This window comes from Pleurodeles waltl, chromosome 1_2, assembly GCF_031143425.1.
Source record: "Pleurodeles waltl isolate 20211129_DDA chromosome 1_2, aPleWal1.hap1.20221129, whole genome shotgun sequence".
Taxonomy (NCBI): domain Eukaryota; kingdom Metazoa; phylum Chordata; class Amphibia; order Caudata; family Salamandridae; genus Pleurodeles; species Pleurodeles waltl.
The window spans coordinates 1151148211-1151159053 of record NC_090437.1 but is presented as its reverse complement, the minus strand read 5'-3'; positions in this window follow the sequence as shown (position 1 = coordinate 1151159053).

Here is a 10843-nt window from a genome sequence, read left to right as displayed (position 1 = left end):
GTTGGGGGGCGGCCCTCGGGGGAAGCGCTAGCGCTTCCCCCGACTGCCAGTCCCTGGACGTAATGGTTACGTCCATGGCGCCACACGGGCGCTGCCATGGACGTAACCATTACGTCCGTGGCGGGGAAGGGGTTAAGAGCTTTCACTGCCTGTAAGGCCTTAGAGGAGTTAACCAAAAGGGATATAGACCAGGTGGCCTTTAGAGAGAACAAAGAAGGAAGAGAAATTACTAAAGTAACTTTCAATTCCCCAGTGTTTGTGGATTTGGTTTTGAGTGCTAGTGAGGAGATTAATAAAGTGCATTATATCAACTGACCTTGCTTGTAAATATTGCAAGTAATACTATTTGGTTAAATATGTCATATAATTTTAAATAATTTTTTTATTGCACATATCAATAGTTGTGTGTGTTCTGCATAACGTCCATTAGCTAATTCGTGTTTAATTTTAGTATACTTGTTTTTTTCTATTTCTTCTAATGTTTTTTTTTTTCTGAGTGTGGTGCAGGTCATAGATTCAATGTAATCCATAACATGAGCATTGGGAAGCAAGAGAACATATGTTGCAGGATGACATGCATTTGTTTTGAATGATTGGATATTTTAGGGAATTGAGAGCCTAATTTCAAGTGTGGCAGTCAATGCGTCAATGCGGCCATCTGGGCGCCACATTAAAACCAGAATCTTGGATCCCAGCGATCTTGTGGTAGCTGTGCTCCTACACCAACAGGGCATCTCTGCAACCAGCACTGCCCTGAGGATTACGAACTCCTTCTCTGCCAGTGATTTCATGGCGGTAGCAGTGCCATGAAAAGGCTGGTAGAGAACAGGTCCTGGGGGCCTCAGGGGGCCCCTGCACTGCCCATGCACTTGGCATTGGCAGTGCAGGGGTCCCCCTGGCCAGCACCATTGCAATGTTTCACTGTCTGCTTTGCTTTGCAAACAGTAAACATTGAAAGGGTGCTGGTGCACCCTCCTGCCAACAGCATTGCCGGTGGCTCGATTAAGAGTGAGAGACAATGCCGTAGTTTGTTTCCCGCTAGGCCAGCAGGCTGAAAATTAGGTTTCCGCCCACTTACCTAGCAGGAAACCCATAATAGCTCTGGCGGAGAGGTCACGGCGTAGGCTGGGGCAACCCTAACAGGTGTTTTCCATCCACCAAACTCATAATGGGGCCCTGAGTGTTTTCTAGGGACTGTTATTTGCATACTTCCTAAAACCATGGCCACTTTTAACATTCTCTATAAATTGGTAAAGTTTGCAACCAATTTTACTAGAGTTCGTTGAAAAGAGTTCATCATCCTTCATTACTATTATTAGCATTTGCTGTTTTTGTACTTTTTTACATATTCCACAAAAAGGTTGTGGAATGAGGATGCTTAGGTGTGGTCAAATGCAACACATCCTCTTGTCCTCAAAATAGTTCAGTATGGTTGTGATTTGTTTCTTCAGTGTTTTTGCAGTAAGTGGGTTCTGAGGGGGGGGGGAGTCAGGATATACAAATTGAGATAGATAATATTTTTTTTATCTCAAATTGAAAGTTGTTTATGGTAGTTTGGTCTGTGATGAGAGAGAGATTTTGTTCATTTTATGCTTGCTTGGTTACGGTGGAAAATACATATTTGTATGTGGCTTTCTGTATTTATTTTTTTATCCACTTTGAAAATCAATGCTCATATTTTGGTGTGAATGAATGAATGAATAAATGAACTAGGTTTGCAAGGCACTAAACAGCTGCTTCAAAAGGAGCATCTCAGAGCTAAGTGACAAAAGGCGCAGTTAAGAGGAGTAGACTGAAAGAAGGAACAAATGCACATTGGATCTCTCTGAAGAGGTGGGTCTTGAGAAGGCTCCTAAAAGCGTTCTCTGAGGTGGCACATCTAATGTGCTCAGGTAGGAGGGTCAAGAGTTTTAGACAAAAAAAGAGAAGGAACGTCCACCTGTTGTAGTCTTGTTGATCTTAGGAACGCAAAGTAAGTTGTGGATGGCCGAGCGAAAAGCTCTGCAGGGAAGATATCTTTTGATTTTATCACAGATGTATTTTGGGTCTCTCTATTGAGTGGCCCACATCATTATTAACAGGGCTTTGAACTGTATTCTTTGCTTAATGGATAGGCAATGCAGGCTTTTTAAGCCTTTCCAAATAGATTGTCTTTTGAGGATGTTCAACACTAATCTGGCAGCCGCATTCTGGATCATTGCAATATATTTATCAAAGCTTAGGGAGACCCCAGAAGCAGCACATTGTCATAGTCATGTCTAGATGTGATCAATGAGTGAACAAAGATCTTTCTGGAGTGTTCCAGAATGAATTTGAGGGTCTTTCTTAGGATTTTCAGAAGGCCACAGATGAGTCACATCCAGATGGGAAGTGGAACTAAATATCAACATTTCAGATTTTTCGGTGTTGAGACAAAGACAGTTTTTATGCATCCAATCTGCAAATGCAGATAGACAACCCACAATTGACTGAAACTGAGGAGTCAAGGTGTTTAAAAGCAAACATCAGTTGGGTGTCATCACCATACGACACCACACCGAAGCTGTACTCTTCAACAAAGCAACAAGGGGAGCCTAATAGATATTAAATAGACACAGGCTCAATGCTGGGCCCTGTGGTACACCACATATGATTTCACAAAATTCTGATGCAAATGAGGGAGGTAGACGGCTTGCTTGCGGTTGTAGAAGAAAACCTAACCCAATTGCACATGGTGCCAACAGTTCCTGCCATTTTCAGTCCTTGCACGAGAATGTCATGTGACACTGTCTCAAAAGCTGCAGATAAATCCAGCAGACTAACTATGACGTCTGTATGCAAGTCAAGGCAGGATTGAATAAACTTGAATACCTCTAGGAGACCCGTCTCTGTGTTGAATTCAGATCTTAATCCTGATTGCGAGGGATGTAGCACATTGCTTGCCTTCATTTAGTTTGTAATCTGATGATTAACTGCAGATTTCAGCATTTTTCCACATGCAGGAAGAAGAGATATTGGCTTGTACCTAGCAGGACAGGAAGGATCCAAATTAGTTTTCCTAAGAGTGGAAGGATGAATGTCTTCTTCCACCTTGTAGGCAAAGAACCTGAATCGAGGGAGAGGATGAAAGAGAATGTTAATCTAGAGATTCAAGGACTGATGAGCCCTTTTGAGTATATGAGATGGACAAAGATCCAGTGGTGAGCCAGAGCGAGCATTGAAAATCAAACTCCCGGAGTCCTCTACGGAGATCTTATCAAAGGAGGATATATAACTGTTCCCCATGTGGGAAGTAAGTTCAGACATGAACAACATGGTATCTTTGGCGTTAGTACATTTGGAGTAAATGTTAGATATCTTATTGTGAAAAAAGCCCGATCAGTTATCAACCAGGTATTGTGAAGTAGGTATATCTTGATTCTGTAACAAGGAATTAACAATTTTAAAGATTGCACAAGGAGCATTATCAACTTCGTTGATTTGTTTTGTAAATAGAGAAGCTTTGGCTTTTTTTACTTTTTTCTGAACTAGTTAAGGGCAGTTTTTACCTCACTTTATTGTCCTTTCTAGGGCTTTACATTGTTGTTTTTCGGCTTTCAATGAAGCAGAGAACTAGAGCGCAGAGGTAGATGTCTTTCTCGTTTGTCACTCTCAGAGCTAATAAATCATCAAGAGTAGTCTAGAGATTTTAATTAAAAGAAGAGACGGCCAATTCAATATCAACCTGTTGGTTAACTTCTATTTAGAACAGACAGTGTTTATTTGGATCAGTAATAAAGTGCAAAGAGCGATAGAAAGATGGCTTTTGTTGTTGAGGAGCCCAGGATGTTGAAATCTCTAAACTGAAAGGGACTAAGAAGGGGTCAATCCAAGCTAAAAGGATGGTAGAGCTAACATGTCACGTAGGGCGATTGGAAAAATGTAAATCTTGAGTTGCACCCTTAGCTCTATAGAAGTTTGAGGTCAGACAAAATTTTGATGAGTTGTTCCTGTAGCTTTAGAACTGTGGTCATCGACATGTAGTTTGCAGTCACCGAGAATCACAAAATTATAATGTTGAAGATAAAGTGGCACGATTGCCATTGATAATAGATCACCAAACTTAGTGCTACTGTTAGCGGGTCAATAGTTAGGAACACTCGAAACGGAGGTGTGAGAATTTTTGATAATAAAGGCGAGAGCCACCCCACTTTGTACTAAGCACAGGGACCGACTAGAGAAAAGTGATTTAGTCTAATAAATAAAAGCCATTCCACCCCATTTTTTGCCTAATCTGTGTCAAATAGAATGATCACTAGGAATAGCTAGGGCACGATCAGGGCCTGAGCAGGGATTAAGCAACACTTCAGTGAGGAAGACAATATCCCGGTAGTTATCCTGTAAAATGCTCCAAATCTCCATTTTATGTTTGGGGAGGGATCTTAGAGTGATTAGGCAAAGTTTTAGGGTGTTTTTTTTAAGCTCCTTAGGATTGAGCTTCAAATCCTGGTCATGGTTTAATTTTTTACCACTCTTGGGGATAGGAAAGGCATCAATAGAGAAGGAAAAGTTGCAGAAAGAGCAGAAGAAGGAGCTGCCTCATTCAGGAGTTCAGGTGGAAGAATGAAGACACCTGGACAGCCGCTTGCCTAAGAGGGCTTCTTTGTTGTAGGAAATGGAGCTTGCCAAATCAAGGGAAGGTTGAAAAGCATGGCTTTTTCTGAACACGACCTGAGCATGGACAAGAGCAAATTGGCTTACCTTGGGCATGCGTTCAGCTCGCCAGTGGCTCACCCACTGCATGTGTCTGCAGTTGTGTGCTCATTTTATGAAAGAGAAGATAGAAAAAGGACCAGCCTTTTTGAACAACTGGCGTACTAGTTTCTCTGCTGATTTATAACCATCATAAGTTAATTATATGTAAAAGGCTTTTTATTTGGGAGAAAATGACATAGAAATGGGATGTTAATAATTAGATGTGTCCTGTGCATAGTGTATACTTGAGTAAACTGGGGTGGGGACAATTTAAAAGTACTGTCGATCAAGCATGTGGGTGATTGTGTTAGAGTTTGTAGATTACTTTAAGTTCTGAATATTTGGATTCATTTATCATTGCTATTGTTATTAAATATGAGTCACTGTTAGGGGTGGGGTGAATGTCTAACTGGTCATATCTTTTTGTACTGGTGTGAACTATGGACATTGTTTGAGCTTTCTCTTAATTATTCTTTATAAATGTTGAATAGGTGCCATTTGCCCATATAAATGTACAGGTAGTTATGTGGCGTAAAATGCTATTATAATGCCAGTAGGAGTTACAATCAAATCAAATTAAAATCGTTAGATGTGCTTTTCCCTTCAGTTTTTAATGGGTCCATTAACCACAATTGTTATTTCCTAGAACTGGTTTGAATAATATTTTGTTCTCTTACAGTTCTGTCTTTAATTAATGTCTTTTTCTTGGGAATGTGTGTAGCCAGATAGGTTAAGAGTTGTTACCCATTTTGTGAGGTGATGTACGCTTTGTAAGAGATTAAGGGCCTCATTACGAGTTTGGCAGTCCATGGACTGCCATGGCGGCGGCAGTGGTCCGACAGCCGTCGGATTGATGGTTGGACCACAATATTACAAGTCATGCTGGCCTATGGAGCAAAGACCGCCATTGCCCCGCCGGCACAGCCATGCAGCATGGACTGTCGTGGTCACAAGGCTCCACAAACAGGTTGGCGGAGCCTGTGTTTCCACATGACACAGTATGGGGTTGCATGCCGCCAATTTGACCATGGCAGTCCGAACACCACGTCCCAGCAGGCAGAAGTAGGGAGCATAAAAGGAGACACTCATCTGCAGTCAGCCTTACATATTTAATGCCGCCATGGAGCCCTTCACACATGACCTGCAGCTGCTGCTGATCATCAAAGGTGCATGAATCCACACTGCCATGGACGCAACCGACCATAAGTACACACACCTACCTGTGTTATTAACCCTGCCAACAGGTCATTGTCCCGTCGTCCACATGATATGGGGGTCACGCTACGGGCATCAAGTACACATGTCATTGTCTCACGGCTCAGGATCCTACACAAAGAATGACAAATGCACAGTCACAATATGCCCTTTTTGGGCAGGTCACTCACACTGCTTCAGAACACTATTCAAATCCACTAATCTCAGGCACAGGGACAGTTAAGTGTTTACAACATTGTCTCACCCAACACCAACATCACATCTACAAATACATCTCACACCTGCACATTGCACACATACCATAGATTGTGTCACATTCAACACGCATGTGTATGGACGTGGCATGGAACACAAACACTACTAGTAAACAGCTCTGCAATGGACACACACATCACCCATATAGCAACACAGTGGAGGAATAATGGGATGAACAATAGTTAGAAAGACAACTGTACAAATCTCACATGTCAACAACACCTGCACAATAGAGATGGGACCAGCAGGAACATCCAGGGAAGGAGGCTGCACTGGGACACACATCACCTTGCAACTGCCCAAAAACAACTATTGCACAGGAAATGGCCCTTCAGGTATCTTAAGGACAAACAATGCTAGACCCAAATGACATGCCTGTCTGTACAATGTGGGTGTGCAAATCAACAAAGGACATACAATTCTAACTGCATGGAACACTCCTCTACATGAAGTAGCTACAAGGTGCACACAGCTAAATGGACACATGCTCAATCAAATGCAATGATCACTAGCATAATTCAGCACTCTCCAAATCTTCACAAACAAAACTCAAGCTGACACACATCAGATAAATACATAATTCATATCAGGGGGATAATTCTAACACCATACATGCTCACATTGAGCAACACAAGGTGAAATATTTAACATGACAAACAGTACACAATGCCATGACGCCACCAATGCATCTACACCCACATATCCATACAGTCAATATATACCCTTGTCTTGGGGGACACCAGCACTCCCCATGTAGTCAGATACTGCAAACAACAGTAAATGGATCAGCAAGCAGACTGAAACACACACAAATGTAGGCACACAACACATGTTACTTATGAACAACATAACAGTGGAAGAGGTATTGCAGGACAAATGTATACCCCCAAAAAAGTTTGGGTTTATTAAATTATAAATGCGAAAAATCCAAGGCCATTGGCAAGTCCATGCGTGTTGACACAGGGACATCATGGTGCAATCACTTGACTCCTGACTGCCAGGGAACCTCCACAGGAAGGGGCATCAAGTGGGCAGGCAGGTACCTCAGGGATCATCGGGGGTTCAGGTTCAGGAGGGGAGGGTTTAGTCTTGGGTTTGGGAGGTGTGGTTTTCTTTTTGGGAGGGGTGGGCTTCTTCTTGAGGGGAGAGGTATAGGTGCTTGCAGGGGGGCAGGGGAGGCCTTGGAAGGAGGTTGAAGGGAGGGCTGAGATTTGGGTGGGGGCCTCTTTGGTTTGGGATGAGGGTGCAGGGAACAGGGGAAAGGTCAAGGTCAAACTTTTTTTAGGGACACGGGGAAGGTCAGCAGAAGGGGGTGGGGATTTGGAGGTCAAGGGAGTGGTTGTCTGCTGTGTTGATGTGGATGTTGAGGGTGCATGCTTCTGGGAGGTATGCTTGTGTTTGGTTGGTATCTGTTGGGTGGGTGAGTGAGTGCTAGAGGATGGAGTGGTAAATGTGTGTGTGTCGGTTGGGGTGGTGAGTGTGGGTATGCTGTCTGTGGTGGATATCTGTGTTTCTGTCTGGGTGGTGTCATGGGTATGGTGCTTGTGGGGGATGTCTGTTGGTGTGGTATTTGCAGGTATGCTGGTTGTGGTGGGTGTGTCACTGACTGTTGTGGTGGTGGAGGGGTGACTGGCTGCAGTTAGTGAGGAGGCCAGAGCCTGAAAAGATCTTTGTAGGCCAGCCATTGCACCACAATGTCCCTCTGTGTCTGTGGTGTCTTGACCTGAGGTTCTGTGGCCAGATATTTCCCCACTTGGCTGTGACCCATCTCCTTCACCTGCCGGTGCTGATGCTGAAAATACAAAGAGGAATAGGGCCATCACATGTCCATGATCACACTTGAACAACAGCTCTGATTAGCAAACATTACTATGATATCAAGTAGGCCCTAGCAACAAACCCCACCTAAGTGGCCCATACATGTGCCATACCATATGCATGCATGTCATCTCAACTGCCAACAGCTGCCCATAGGAAAATCAGGATCTCACGCAACTACAGTTGCATGGCTGAAGTTGTGCAATCATAATAACCATTCAGCAAGTAGTAGACCCCATCACCCTCAAAAGCTTTGTCCATTGGAGCAGACCTCAATTACCTGTTGTCATACAATAGTAGGCCAATGTCAGATGCATTCCCATGGATCCCACACAAGGTCATGTACACATTTATTTGTCACATACAAAATCACCCCACATTAAGAAGTGATGGTCCTAAATCCTGACATGTTGCTGACAAAGGTACAATAGCCTGGAGAAAGTGACATGGGAATGCTCATGTTGCACTGGAAGCAGTTCCACTACGCACACTTCACCAACTGATATTTGTCCCAATAGAGTAATGGGGGTAGTATTAATTTTACTCCAAAGCCACACATGTGGCTTCCGGACACTGTAGACATCATGTGCAATATGTCAGGGAGTGATGTCCCCAAAATCCACAATACATTGAATCAGTAAGCCCCAGGGTAATCACCACTAATGTCTGGCACCCCTTACAATGACATAATCTATGTGCCTCAGTAGACACCATTAGTCCCTTAGATGTTGAAGAGGCCCACAGATTTGATAGTACTTGTTTAAGACCCTCAACATGTTGCCTAATTAAAAGCTACATCATTGTCTCCATTATGATCATGCTGACCCAAATGTCTGTCTGTGGAAGAAGCGTTGCACCCAAACACACGTGATTCCAAAATAACTGCAAGACACTCCATGATGCTGGCCAACAGTCAGGTCACAAACCTTACCCATTACACTTGTGCAGTGCACTTTTACACGTGATGCCACATCAAGGGCACCGAATTCCACATTGTGGCTCAAACCTCTAGGGCAACCTTTTATGTCCTTCATTGCTCCTGCAGTTGTACATGCCAAATGACATGCTATGACTCATGAGGGAATGGGTCAGCCAGTAAACAATGATCACACAGTGCTGTCTGTTACACAACATGAAATGTACCCCATTCTAAATGTCCTATTCCACACACGGGTTGCCATGCACATATATGTGAGGGAATACAGACATCATCCCATCAACATAGGTAGACCATGCATGAAACAGCTGCTTACAAATGTTTTTCAAAAGAGAAAGGGGCACATGCTGACATGTAGGCACAAGGAATGTTAGAAACAATGTTGGCTCATAAATCCTGTCAATGGACATTCCTCACTTGCCAAGGGAAAGTATTGATCTATAGCTGACCCAAAAAACAATGTAGTCTCTGTCAAATGTATGTTGCGCATCTTCACATTGCAGTGAGGCACCAGCACCTGTCATACGCTGAAGACAAGTGGCCTCTGGGTAGCAGATGCCTATGTACTAATTTACCCAGGCACATAGCTGAGGACAGCAATCCATTACTTACTTATATTTGGCCTGTAACATTGAGGAGTAGTGGTCAATTGCATAGGAATTGCACAAACAACAACAACAAACAGTAGTTGATTGATCAATGTACCCAGCCATGTGTCGTCCCTGAGGAGCACGAGGTTTGTGGATTCTACCCAGTTGTGTACTAGGTCCCTGTGTTAGTAACATATGTGACAGGAGTGATCATGTGGCCAGTGCGTCGTGAATGTGTATTCTGCCTATAACATTCTGATGATGCATTTTGAGGCTTTTGGGATCATTGTTTTGCATACTGGGGTAAGCTGTCTTTCCCATAATCAATAGTCCTCAACATCTGGGGTTGCAGATCAAGATGGAGCTAGGTAGCCAGACACATATCAGTGTTGAGCATGATCTATATCCTGGTCACTCCTAGATGAGTAAACCTCAAATCTGACTTAGCAAGCAAGTCTATTTTATCAAGTGACCACTGGTGTGGTATTTTGAGTTAGAGAAACAGTGCCTCTTAGGAGTTCAAGTCATGTCACTGTCTCTTCTGGGCACACTTGAAATATGTCATCCTCCCAGGTGTGTAGAGTTCAATTGGGATTTCTCTACTAGAAGGATTTGGGCAAGTGAAACTGGTTTTGTTGTTGGAGTTAGGGAAACAGGGCCAATTAGGCTTTGTATTCTGGTCACTCCCTCTACTTCACACCATTTTTCATATGATATCATCCCAGGTGAGTGAACTTCATTTGGGATTTTCACAGACATGAATATTTGAGCATCTGGACCCTGGGCTTGTGTCTCGAGTGAGAGATACAGAGCCTCCATGCCTTAGCAGTCAGGTCACTCCCTCTACTACACACACACTTTACAAATGGTAGCCTCACATCTGAGTAGACGTACATTGTGATTTGAGAAACTGGGCTCTTTGATCGAATGTATACTGTTCTGGTGTTTTGAGTCAGAGAAACAGTGCCTCCTGTGAGTTGCCATTCAGTTTTTCTATCTACTGCACACACTTGACCAACGTCATTTCCCGAGGTGAGTGCACTTCATTTGTGAGTTGCCAAACAGGGGTCTTGGGACAAGGGAACACTTTGCATAGCATTCAGGTCACTCTCTCTCCTACACACACTATACATATGTCATCCCCCAGGTGAGTAAACTAAATTTGTGAGTTACCAACAAGGGTATTTTGAGAGGAGGGCACTGTGCTGGAGGTTGGGGTAACGGTATTAGAACCTCCTGGGAGTTGCATTGATGGCAGTCCCTTTACATCATCCATATGCTGTCCCCTCAGGTCAGTAAACGTCATTTGTGAATT